The following is a 13,142-nucleotide window of genomic DNA, read 5'->3' as shown; positions in this document are numbered from 1 at the left end:
CAGTACCAACATGGTGCATCCAATAAAGTTTTACTTTTGGGAAGTCAGTTTTCCCAAGACACTTCACTCCCCTTCTGCCCATTTTTAATAGCTTGGTGATAGGCAGGGCTATCTGTGCGAACGAGGGGATGAATTGGTGGTAAAAAAATGGTGAAGTTGCTTTCTGGTCTGAGGGGCTTCCAACTCTAGAATGGACTTCCTGTCGCCGCAGTTCAATAGGGCAGGCTGGACTCAGGGATTGACCCACCGTGGACTTGTCCAAGTTCTAAGCCACGTTGACCTCTGTGGAAAGTCAGCCGCTCTCGTCATGCCGAAATCGGTTCAAAGGGATACTAAATTTGGGAGCCTTAATGAGGAGCTTCTGGCTCTTGAATTGCAACACCTCAAACGCTAACCGTGGGAAGTTGTCATCCAATTTGATCTGGCCACAGATTCCCCAGTAGATTTACCTCCAGATGTATTTTTCTGCTTCTGACAACTTCGTTTTAACTCAGGCTCTGGCAAAAACCCAATGGAAAAAAAATTCAATGAAAACTGTGTTCTAATTGTCATCTGGGCCGGCCCCCCTGAGGATGTGTTCAACAGCTTTTTCTATTGAAAGTTAACTGCTGCAAGCTTCATGTTACTATATTCTCTCTCTCCTCCCCCCCTCTCTCTGTCTCTGTCTCTCTGTCTCTTCCTGTTTCTCTCTGTTTCTCTCTGTCTCTCTCTGTCTCTTCCTGTTTCTCTCTCTCTCTGTTTCTCTCTCTCTGTTTCTCTCTCTCTCTCTCTCTGTCTCTCTCTGTCTCTCTCTGTCTCTTCCTGTTTCTCTCTGTTTCTCTCTGTCTCTCTGTCTCTCTGTCTCTTCCTGTTTCTCTCTGTCTCTCTGTCTCTCTCTGTCTCCGTCTCTCTCTGTCTCTTCCTGTTTCTCTCTGTTTCTCTCTGTCTCTCTCTGTCTCTTCCTGTTTCTCTCTCTCTGTCTCTCTCTCTATCTCTCTGTATGTGTGTCTCTCTCTCTCAGTCTCTCAGTCTCTGTCTCTCTCTGTCTCTCTTTCTGTCTTTTCCTGTTTCTTTCTCTCTCTCTCTCTCTCTCTCTCCCTCCCCCCCTCTCTCTGTCTCTCTATCTCTCTCTCACACACACACACATACAAACACAGTTGTAGAGCACAGAGAGTTTTTTGTTTGCTGAAGCCTCTGGCTAAAACAATCTGTTTTTTGTCAAGGATGGAGGAAGAGGAACTGTTAGTACAGGAACAGAGGCTGTCAATCTCCAACCCCCTCCCCTCCCCTCCCCCCTTGCAGTCAAAATCCTGGGATCTGGGAGATGAGAAGCTGCAAATGAGGCACACAAGGAGCACCAGAATGGATGCACACTCTGAGTAACAACCAAGAATTGCTCATTAGAGTGCTGACTTGCCACACAGCAAGGGCTGCGATGACAAAACATCAACCGGGCATCCAGGACTGGACAGCACTTTTCCCATGCATGGCCAAGTGCACCCATCATGCTAAAGTAGCATTTCAAAAATTAAAACCGAGCCCTGGTTTTCTCACTTAATGCTAAAGGAGCATGGTCAAGAGATGATGAAAAAAATTGAGCATGGTCAAGAGATCACGTCAAAATGAAGCAAGGCGCAGCACAGCTGCACACTGTGTTCACTTATTAACTGCCTCTTCTCAATGGCCATCAGGGAGCCTCAGAACCAACAAGGGAGTTGTGATCGAAGTCCCTCCACACAGAGGAATTTTGTGTTGTACTGAGTCTTTTGATTGCGTACAACATGTTGGAACCTCCTTTCTCTTCCCTAGCTCTCTCTACTCATTACCAGTCTCTGTTTATGGAAGTATTAAGATGCGTTAGGAGCCCTACAATCACTTCTCATTTCCCTCTCCCCACCTCTCCATCCCTCCCCCAGATTTTTTCCCCCCAAGATGGTTGTATTCTGAGGAGGACCAATTTCCCAACCAGCTTTTAAAATTCCATTTAGCAATAAGCTGATTTACCGACTTTTTCCAGCACTTTTCTAATTTGCACTGGGCTGGTACGTAGGTGCAGCTCATAACCAGAACTCCTGATCTTTGCAAAACATTCAAAAGCATAAACTAACATTTCGATTTGCCAAACATGAGTCAGCTCAGGTTGAGAATTCCTCAGGCGAGGATTAGGAACAACTGGAAGAAAAGGAGAGGAAATTCCTCTAGAATTAAATCGGAGCTGGCTGGTTCTTACCGTGCATTTGTTGATTTACAAAAAGCCATAGAACAATTTAAAAATAAATCTGCTTTCCCTTTGGAGAATCGCCTTAAGATTCTCATTAGCAACTCAGGTTTATCCTTAGCCAATCATCTTTGAATTCCCAATGTGAGCAATTTTAAAACTTTGCTATAAGTGAGCAAGGAGGAAAGAATACATCAAAGAGCCTAGGATCTGTATTTAAAGTTGGATCTTTTTGTCAAGTCTTTTAATTGATTTAGAAATAATTTTTCCTTTTCAAAGAGCGGCAGTACAAAGAACCCCGTTTAACTTTCATAACGAAATGGTGAAATGTAGAGCTTTGGAGGGAGACCCAAAACGGCTATTTAGAAGAAGAAATTCAAATATCCTCATCGGATTATCCCCTTATTAGGCAATTCAGAGATCTCACACACCCATTTTGTCTAATCCTAGACCCAGTTCTTGCAACCGTTCTTCATATGTTTCAGCTTAATCATCTTTGTTGCTCTTCTCTGCACTCTTTCCAGAGTCTCAACATCTTTTTGATGTTTGCTTCTTCTTGTTTTTCCCTCCTGGAGGGATGGTCCAGGCTCCTACCTCCTCCTGCGGAGGAAATGTGGCAGATTGGTTCCCTAATAACAATGGGAAAAGATTTGCATTGCAGGGCAGTCAAGTTGGGGATTTATTATGTGAGATAAAGCAGATGTTTATCCACATTTGCCAAGCTAATTACACGAGAAGAACTCGCCTTCCTGGTGGGTATAGAAGGAGGGGATTGTCATAAGCTCTTGATTAGATAAAGCTGGCACTCTAGAGCAAAGGCAGAATACAGCAATTATTTCTGGGAGAATGGAAAGTTTAGATAAATGAAATTGGATTTCCCCCCCCATCCCGTGTTTTTTAATTATTTGGGGATCAAACCTTCTCAATCTTCTGAGCCAGTTTGGCTGGATGGAGGCCTTCTTCACATCCCTTGTGTGACTTGCTTCAACCTGCTGTTCCTTATTCTATGCTGGTTTGGGGATTTGCACAGCTCAAAATCCCATCCACGTGAAGGTACCAATGCAGAGAAAGAAATTCAGTTGAGTTCCTTGTGTTTTGTTCTCAAGATCAGAGAGTAGAAATATGTAGTTTCAGAAAGTCTCCTGACCTTCTATGCTTGCCTTAAGGCACAAAGTCCACAGTTGCTTTGTGCTGGGCTGAGAGCAGAAATAAAGCTTAAGAAATTGCTGTCAAGATTGTAATCCATTTTTCAGCTTTCTTCTCTCCAGAACGGCCCCACAGCCCCTGGAAAACGAGATCCTCTGCTTCTTTAACCCTCCCAGCTATGGGGGAAAAAGAAAGGGACGGTTACTTTTTTCCATGGGTAGGTTCTGGTGGGACATTCCTTTTGTATGATCTCCCCCACTATTGATCCCTTCTTGTATCTGACACTGTCCCTCTGGACCAGTGGGCCAGGAGAAGAACCAACTTACCAGGGTTCCCCCCTCCCAGTGGCTTGCACTGGAAGGCGAAATTGACAGAACTCTTGTCAATTTCACTCTGGAAGAAGAAGTAGTTTCCATTTCACTAGCCTACCAGTGAACCTGTTTTAAAATAAAACCCACTAGTTCACCACTCTTCTCTGAGGATCCATTTTCCCTAACTTTTGGTACACCTATGGCATATGCCAGGGATCTCCAAACTTGGCAACTTTAAAACTTGTGGACTCCCAAAATTCATGGCTAGCTGAGGAATTCTGGGAGTTGAAGTCCACAAGATCGCTAATTTGGGGACCTCTGGCATATGGGAGTAGTGAAATGGTGCTTCAGGGCCTCCCTGATCAGGAATATAGAAGAAAGTGGACTTCTGGTTAACAAAGCAGATAGGAGTCCAGTATTTTCATCCGTTTGATTCTCGCAGATCTATTTGGCGCTATCTAATTCTGATTTAATCAAATTTTGACGGGCAAAACATCAACATTTGAAACTCAATACCGGAGTATCAACAACTCGTTTCAATTGGTTTCTTTAAAAAAACAAAACAATTTGGTTTCACAGTTGTATAATTTTATTGACTTCAACAAATTGTAATCAGCAAAGAAGAGCTGTCATTAAATTGTCCTGTGGATACCTAAATGCAGCCAGCAAGACTGACATGATAACATCGCTACAATTACATTGCATACAGAATTAATCTTCTTCACAATCAGCTGCTCCTCAAGGTATTCTTTTACCATGAGGAAGAGGAGAGTATAATTACAAAATGAACGTCTATTTCACCCCCAAAATGCTGAGCAGCAGTATAGTAACTTCTCTTAGAAAATGTCAGTTCCTCCTCCAATTGTTGCTACATATAAATACATCAGTTGTGGTTCCAAAGTTATAGGCCAGTTCTGTTTAATATTTGTAAAACATGAAGTATTTACCAAAACACTTTGGATTTTATTTTTAAATTGAAAATGTCACTTACTATAACATTTAACATTTGGGAGTTAGTAATGTAACCTTGGCTGAATTTTATTTACAGCTGCCTTCCAGTCTCCAGCGAGGGATTGAAGTTACAACATTCTCAAGATTTGACCAACGTCTTCTTATCTACTGCCATTTAACAAGTCTTGTTCCCAAGTGGTAGTGAGCTGTGTCAGTTTGAGTACTGTAGTTGGAGGCACAATTGTTTGAAGGGAAGTTGTTGAGTGTTCCAGAGTTGAATTCTGAGCATCTGGAATAATAACTGAAATACAAGAATAGTTCCCTTCAGATGTATTAAGATTATGTAGGCAACTGTGAACGAAAAACAATCATAGAAAAACACATTAGAAATGCAGAGTTGGTTGAAGATTTTTTCCTGGATGGGATCCAAAGTTTCTAATGAAGTGCATCTCAGGCATATTAAAATGCTCTGGGTGATTTTGTATATTAATTAGCATTCAGCAATTTATTAATTCTTCATTAGAATATAAACTGTGCCCTGCCGAATGAAACTCCTGATGCATTGAATCTAGCAGTTGTTCTCCCAGGAGCCAACCAACTGCAAAAGGAAGTCCACCTGTTTCTCAGCATGTGATCTTCAGAAGCAGTCCTGCTGCCTCTAGGACAGTGTTTTTCAACCTTGGCACCTTGGAGATGGGTGGACTTCAACTCCCAGAATTCCCCAGCCATCATGGGGAATCAAGTTGCCAAGGTTGAAAACCACAGCTCTAAACTAATAGCTACAGGGTTTTCAGGTTGTCCATGATTTGTTCCAACCTTCTTCTTGCTGGTAGCCTATGCCACAGCTCCTGTTCGCAAACTCCAAAGTTGAATTACTGCATTGTGCAAAACATATAAATCCTGCCGTTATTTCAAGCCTGTATATAGGGAAGCATGATTTTAAACCCATCTGTCAAATGGGATTGACTTCAGGGAGCTGTTCTCAGTAGGACAGCAAGAAACCATTTAAAATAGGAAGATAGTTCATAAATCACATTCAGCCATGATTTATTCAACTGAGGTTTATTCAGTGAATCAGAATTGACTAGATGTATCCATCATGGTTGACAAGCCAAAGTAGCTCGGGTTTGCACCAGGGGTGAAATCCAGCAGGTTCAAACAGGTTCTGGCGAACCGGTAGCAGAAATTTTGAATAGTTCGGAGAACCGGCAAATACCACCTCTGGCTGGCCCCAGAGTGGGGTGGGAATGGAGATTTTGCAATATCCTTCCCCTGCCATGCCCACCAAGTCACGCCCACAGAACCGGTAGGGAAAAAATTTGGATTTCACCCCTGGTTTGTACCACACATGACCAGAAGCTGTAGTAAACATATGAAGGTTTAGCATCAGCCCAATCAAGGCTTGGCAAATCTTGATAATCTCCCACTGTGGGGAAGCTTGAACCCTTGGTTTCCTTCTCAAAACACCAAAGGTTAGACATTATCTCCTCACTGTTCTCTTCTAGCTCTGATTCTTGGACAGTGGAGGCATTCTTCCTTCACAGCATGTCTTGTGACTCTTCTGGGGTTTGAACCAAACCCAGTCAAAGTTCTAATAACCCTTTTGCTGTTTATTCAAAAACAAAACAAAACAAAACAAAAAACCCCACAATGATTAAAGTCCTTAAACTTGGATTTAAAACTTCTTTTGCTAAGGGTGAAGGAAACTCACTCAGTGGTGTAAAACGTGCCAATCCAAAGGTTTGGAAATAATTGAAAAACGATCAACAAGGATTTTAGAAAGGTTATTAGAGAAAGAAGTCTTCAAATCAAGGGTCCTTTGAGACACTGACTACGGCTTGAGCAAAAACATTCCTTCATCTCCCAGAGCTCTAAATCTTAGAATAGAATAACAGAGTTGAAGGGACCTTGGAGGTCTTCTAGTCCAGCCCCCTGCTTAGGCAGGAAACCCTACACCACTTCAGACAAATGGTTATCCAACATCTTCTTAAAAACTTCCAGCATTGGGGCATTTACTGCCTTGCAGTGTCCTCACAAGGAGCAATTGTATGGAGCATTTGTGGGTGATCTCAGTTCCTCTTCTTATCCAGAGAGAAGAATTAAAAACAGCCATTCTATTTGCTGTTCTTTTTATTCTGCTGCAGTTGTCTAAATGCAGAACTGTCTTCAACCGGCTATTTCTCCCCCCCCCAAAATTGCTGAGATTTCATTAAGTCTAGCGCAAAATCTTCCTTAGTTCTCCTCTGTGCTTAGGGACAGCGGGTAGCAAGTTGAAAGGCTTCAAATTAATCAACCTTACTCACCATCTTCACAAGGCAAGGTCCAGGATTTAATTAAACCCAGTCATTTTTCTCTTGCAATTAATTGCGCAAAGCAACGGGAAATACAAGAATAGACAAACAGATTTTTATCTTCCCACAAAGAAAACAGGAGCCCTTTTTGCTGGGAACTTGTTGGTGTTTGGTCACAATTAATTACTAGAAGAATGGAAGGTCTCCAATAGAACATATGCTGAACATCTGCACGAAGGGCGAAACAAAAACTCACAACGCCATTCGAAGGATTGATAGGCAATGCACGGATCTTGGAGGTTTATATTAAGTTGAACGAAGCCTTATGGATGTAGTTGCCAATGCACCGTCTGTTACTGTGAATAAGTTGGGTTGCTACCAGCTGTCACTACAGAATAGCAATGCAGCCCAAATGATGGTTAAATCTGTCATTGCTTGAAGAAAATTAGTATGCCCTATGGAATTATTTTCCTTATTGCAAGAAAAGAAAAGAAGAAGAAACCCAGGTTAATTGGAAGCTTAATGCTTCCACCTTATAGCACCTTCGTGGCTGGTCTTGAGGCTAAAATGTTTCCTGGGTTTATAGGAAGCTAATGAGGTTCGTGGTTTTTCCTAATCGTGAGAGATGGGGAACAGGTGCCCAGTTGCCAAAATGGTCTTGCCAGCAGATGCAGAATTGCAGAGAGTCGGTTAGAGGAGGGCCCGCTCATGTTTCACCAGGATGAGAAATCCTCAGCATTTCCCCTTTGAAAGAAGTTCCTGAAGCAAATTTCCTTTCATCAACCTGGACGGGAACGGGAGCAGTTGATTCAAAGTCAATAAAATAAACATAAAAAGCCATGATTTATTCACAAGGCTTCCTTTTTCTGGAGGTAACAAGAGGAGGGATTTGGAGTTCATCCTACCCTAGGAGTCCCCCCAACCCCACCGCAATGTCTTCTCTGAATATAAACATCAGCTGCCAGCAAACCAAACGTATCTCAGAGTACATACTTCCTGTTCTTCCCAATGGATGCTCTTTTTAACCTTGTTGCTGGTATACTTAAGATTTATATTGACTGTTTTCCTATGACTATCATTAAGTGTTGTACCTTATGATTCTTGACGAGTGTATCTTTTCTTTTATGTACTCGGAGAGCGTATGCATCAAGACAAATTCCTTGTGTGTCCAATCACACTTGGCCAATAAAGAATTCTATTCTATTCTATTCTATTCTATTCTATTCTATTCTATTCTATTCTATTCTATTCTATTCTATTCTATTCTACTCTACTCTACTCTACTCTACTCTACTCTACTCTACTCTACTCTACTCTACTCTACTCTACTCTACTCTACTCTACTCCACTCCACTCCACTCCACTCCACTCCATTCCATTCTATTTTTTTTCCTATTTCTTTATTTGAATCAAATCATTTTTTTCCTAATTTTTACACAACTATGTCCAGATTGGAGGCAAACTTGGAGGCTTTTTCTTCTCACAGTCATTTCTTTCTGGGGGAACCTGTCAAGGAGGCCCCCCTGCCATGCCAGATTTTGGAGCTTTCCTTTCGCACAAGCTGGACAGGTGGTCATCTCCTCCTTTCATGTTTTGGAATTGCTCTTCCAATTGATGGCTTTGATGGAGACCCACACATGGGGACCTATTTTGGTCAGCTGCTATGGTAGTTTGTGAAGTTCCAGCTATGACACGTCCTGACGTTTTGTAAGTATGAAGCACAGACCCTTCTCTCAGCCATAATCTGGTTTCTTGATGTAAGTAGGTTGGAAGGAAGGAAGGAAGGAAGGAAGGAAGGAAGGAAGGAAGGAAGGAAGGAAGGAAGGAAGGAAGGAAGGAAGACCTTTCTCGCTTCACATAAGAAACTGGCAAACGGATTCAAGGCAATACTGTCATGGTGTCAACAGAGGGACAAGAAGACAGTCAATGTGATGCCTAGGAAGAAGAGGAAAGATTTGGGCTAATTTAATTTTTGATGTCCATTTTGCAAACACGAATGGAACTTCTGGCAGTCTTAGAAAGGAGATAACCTCATGGGAGTGAGGCTGTTTCAGTGCTACAGTAATAGGTGAATGCGGAAAACCAGTGGGGCTCAGGCAGTGGCGGGATTCAAATAATTTAACAACCGGTTCTCTGCCCTAATGACTGGCTGGGTGGGCGTGGCCATGGTGGGTGTGGCCAGGGGGCCTCCTGCACCCCCCTGGGAGTAAAAATGGGCTGGGGGGGATATGCGCCGCTCTCCATGCCCCATTTTGGGCCTAGTAGGCCTCCCTGCACTTATGTACCTGGGAGCCAAAATGGGGCGCGTGGGAACTCCTGGAAGAGGCAAGGGGAGGGGCCACCCAGCAATTTAACTACCGGTTCACGTGAACTGGCTGAATCCCACCACTGGGCTCAGGTGAACATTGCTTTGTCCCATCCCTTATCCGTCAAACAAGAACCTCCTCACCTAGCTGAGCCTTGCAACTTTCTTAGACTGTCAGGTTTCGTTGCTATCTTAAATAAACTTCATTCTCAAACGCAAGGTCTCTGATGAATCTTTTTTTTATTTAAGAATAGGAGAACGACATCCCTGAACTCTGGGTGTAGCCAAGACTGGCACCTCCTTCCAAACCTCTCCCTTTCCGTTCTTCAACCCCAATGTCTCATTGGCCATCATGCAGATCCATCTCTTCATCCCAAGCACTTTCTTTTCACAGGAATTTCCCCCCTCCCTCTGTCACCCAGGTAACACTATCTACTGAAGAGCAGGGAACTAGGTAAAAGTTCATCTCAGCATTAAAGCAAAGCTTCTCCCTCTTTCATTCATTCATGTCAGCGCTGAAGGAGAACATAATTTGGAACGCTGACATAGACCTTGTTTCTTCTTGCGATTTGTAGCCACCGAAGGGTCCAGGAAGGCTGGTTTTTCACAAGAGAACAGCCTTTTCCCATTGTTCAGCAAAGCAGCTCTGTGGCTCTCCGTTCTCCAAAAGCGATTGCTGAGTTTTGTGTACTGGGCCATCTCATTTCTCCCGAAGACTCGGACTTTATCTGTCCTGGGAAGACTTGCACAAGGTGAGGAGAACATCCATCTTGCTCGATAGGAAAGCCAGCAGAGATGGGGCTGCTGGTATCTGTTGCCCTTGTTAACATCCAGACGGGCTTTATCACAAGAAGGAAATTAATTCCCATGTTAGATATATGGCCGTGTGCAGCCTGGCGACCCATAAAAGAAAAAGATGGGACCCACCATCCAAAAAGGGGGAGAGAAATGCCCGCTTGGCAACTGACATTTATCACTTTCCACTTGCCCTTGAGGTGGCCCTAAAGAGAAGACCTCAAAGGCAGCCACCGTTTCTGTTAAATTAGTCCAGTTAATTGACCGGGGAAACGCAAAGCACCTGCTTTGGTACAGGAGAATTATTCACAAGGAATAATAAATTGTTCTAAAGCAAGGAGTTATGGATTTAAGGTGGAGGTTTTTTTTTTTTTTAAAGTCTGTACGTAGAATAATGTCAACTTAATTCATCATTAGACGTACCTTCAGGCTGCAGCAGGTAAGTTAACATTATCGATTCCCCCAAAAACCCTCAATTGTTTATAGCAGGAGAATTGAATGTGTATGTTTTATCCTAGTGATGTTAGCAGAAATGCCTGTGTCTGTGAGGAAGGGGATTCTTAATACCTCCCCTCCAGTGGTGGGTTTCAAATTTTTTTTACTAATGGTTCTGTGGGTGTGGTTTGGTGGGCGTGGCATGGCATGGCTTGGTGGGTGTGGCAGGGGAAGGATACTGTAAAATTTCCATTCCCTCCCCACTCCAGGAGAAGGTTACTGTAAAATCTCCATTCCCTCCCCACTCCAGGGGAAGGATACTGTAAAATCTCCATTCCCTCCCCACTCCAGGAGAAGTATACCATAAAATCTCCCTTCCCACCCCACTCCAGGAGAAGGATACCATAAAATCTCCATTCCCTCCCCACTCCAGGAGAAGGATACTGTAAAATCTCCATTCCCTCCCCACTCCAGGAGAAGGGTACTGTAAAATCTCCCTTCTCACCCCACTCCGGGGAAGGTTACTGTAAAATCTCCATTCCCTCCCTACTCCAGGGGAAGGATACAGTAGGGACTTGGGACTTGGGAGGTAGAGAATAGATGGGGGCAGGGCCAGTCAGAATTTTTACTACCGGTTCTCCAAACTACTCAAAATTTCCGCTACCGGTTCTCCAGAACTGGTCAGAACCTGCTGAAATCCACCTCTGCCCCCCCCCTCAAAAAAATCAAGAGGTGTCTGTTGGCGCCTCTGCAACCAAACCGTTTCATTAGGTTTAGATTTTTTGATAAATTTTTGTTAGTCTGAAAAAGCTGCCACCAGACTCCTGATTTTTCTTTTGTTGCAAAAAAATTAACGTGCCTTTCCTCCCACAATGTTATGAAAGCCCAGTAAAGTGTTACAAATTTTGATGCAAATGCAAATTCCAGAAAGTACTGCTTTTCTTTCTTTTCTTTTTTTTTTGTACTATTTGTATTTATTTTTAGGGAAAAAAAATATGCGGTAAGACAGAACAAAAATAAAATAATAAAAAAAGAAAAGCATGTATTAAGAATTTGCAAACTATAAAAATTGCATGAGACTTTACAAGATGTGAACTGAAAACAAAAACAAAAGGTATTATTATTTTTATTATTCTTGTCCCTTGGAATTGGACTTAAAGAGAATCATGTATCGGTTTAGCACATTTAAGAACCAATATTAAACTCATGTTAGCAATAGTCAAGACGGTAAGCTTTCAATCAAATTAATAAGATTATATCAAGGATTAAAAAGGATCTCTAATTAATTTGGAGGAAATCTAATGCTTTAAAACCTTAAAGGAAATTCAAATTTTGAATATGGCTGTAGTCTATGTTTCAAATTACAACACAGGCAGTTCTCGACTTATAACAGTTCAGTTAATGGCCATTCCAAGTTACAGTGGCACTGAAAAAAAGTGAATTATGACCTTTTTTCACACTTACGACCATTGCAACATCCCCACAGTCATGTGATTAGAGTTTGGATGTTTGGCAGCTGACTCATATTTACGACGCTTGAGTGTCCCCAGTGGGTCCTGCAATCCCCATTTGCGTCCTTCTGAAAAGCAAAGTCAGTGAGGAATCCAAATTCACTTAACAATTGTGTTTCTAATATAAGAACTGCAACGATTCACTTAAGAACTGTGGCAAGCAAGGTCGTAAAATGGGACAAAATTCACTTAACAAATGTCTCACTTAGCAACAGACATTTTGGGCTCAATTGCGGTCATAGGTCAAGGACTAACTTTAAATAAATGGTTTCCAACTGAAGTTAAAGTTAGTTTCGGGTTTATTTTGTAGGTGTGAAGTTGCACATGGAAGTCCTACTTTCCTGTTGAATTAAAGATTGACCCATCAACCATGTCTACTAAAAAGTTCTGGAAGTCGGTCAAGATGAAGATCTTCCAGAAAGTCTTTGGGAGTTAGTATAGTGTCAACATCTTAATAATAGTAATAATAAAGATGGTAGTACATATTGTATCCATATATACCCTCTGCTGGTTGCCAGAAAAAGAAAAAAAAAGCTCAGAAACTAGTGAATTGTGATTTCACTGAACTAGGGCTGCATAATATCTTAGTTTATGTAGGTAGAACCTGGCTAAAGAGACATACACATAAAACCTACGAAAAAGAAAGAAAAACAAATATTGTACCTTTACAGGGAGGATACATGAGATGAGGGTGTGGCTAACTGATGAGGCCTTATAAGGCCGAAATAGATCTATCTTTTTTTTTTTTTAATTTGATTTATATGCCGCCCTTCTCCAGAGACTCAGGGCGGCTTACAATGCATTAAGCAATAGCCTTCATCCTTTTGTATATTTTTACAAAGTCAGCTTATTGCCCCCACAAACTGGGTCCTCAATTTGCCTGCCTTAGAAAGGATGGAAGGCTGAGTCAACCTTGAGCCTGGCAAGATTCGAACTTACTAATTGCAGACAGCTGGAGTTAAATTACAATGCATTAGTCTGCTGAGCTATCCAGGCTCCTATCTTAGTCTCCCAATGGGCAGCAAAGGGTCTGTTGGCTGCCAGAAAAAGAAAACAAAGCCCAGAAACTAGTGGCTTGGCTTGGAAGACCTTAGAAGACCAGGTCACAGAGAAAAATCACCTATCTATCTGGTTAATAAGAGCCAACAATGACTTGAAGGCACACAATTAATCAATCACAGTTTATGGCTTAGCATTATC

Source organism: Pantherophis guttatus, chromosome 9, assembly GCF_059756535.1.
Source record: "Pantherophis guttatus breed Tessera chromosome 9, ASM5975653v1, whole genome shotgun sequence".
NCBI classification, from domain to species: Eukaryota; Metazoa; Chordata; class Lepidosauria; order Squamata; family Colubridae; genus Pantherophis; species Pantherophis guttatus.
The sequence above is the reverse complement of the archived record's forward strand: the minus strand, read 5'-3'. Positions refer to the sequence as shown.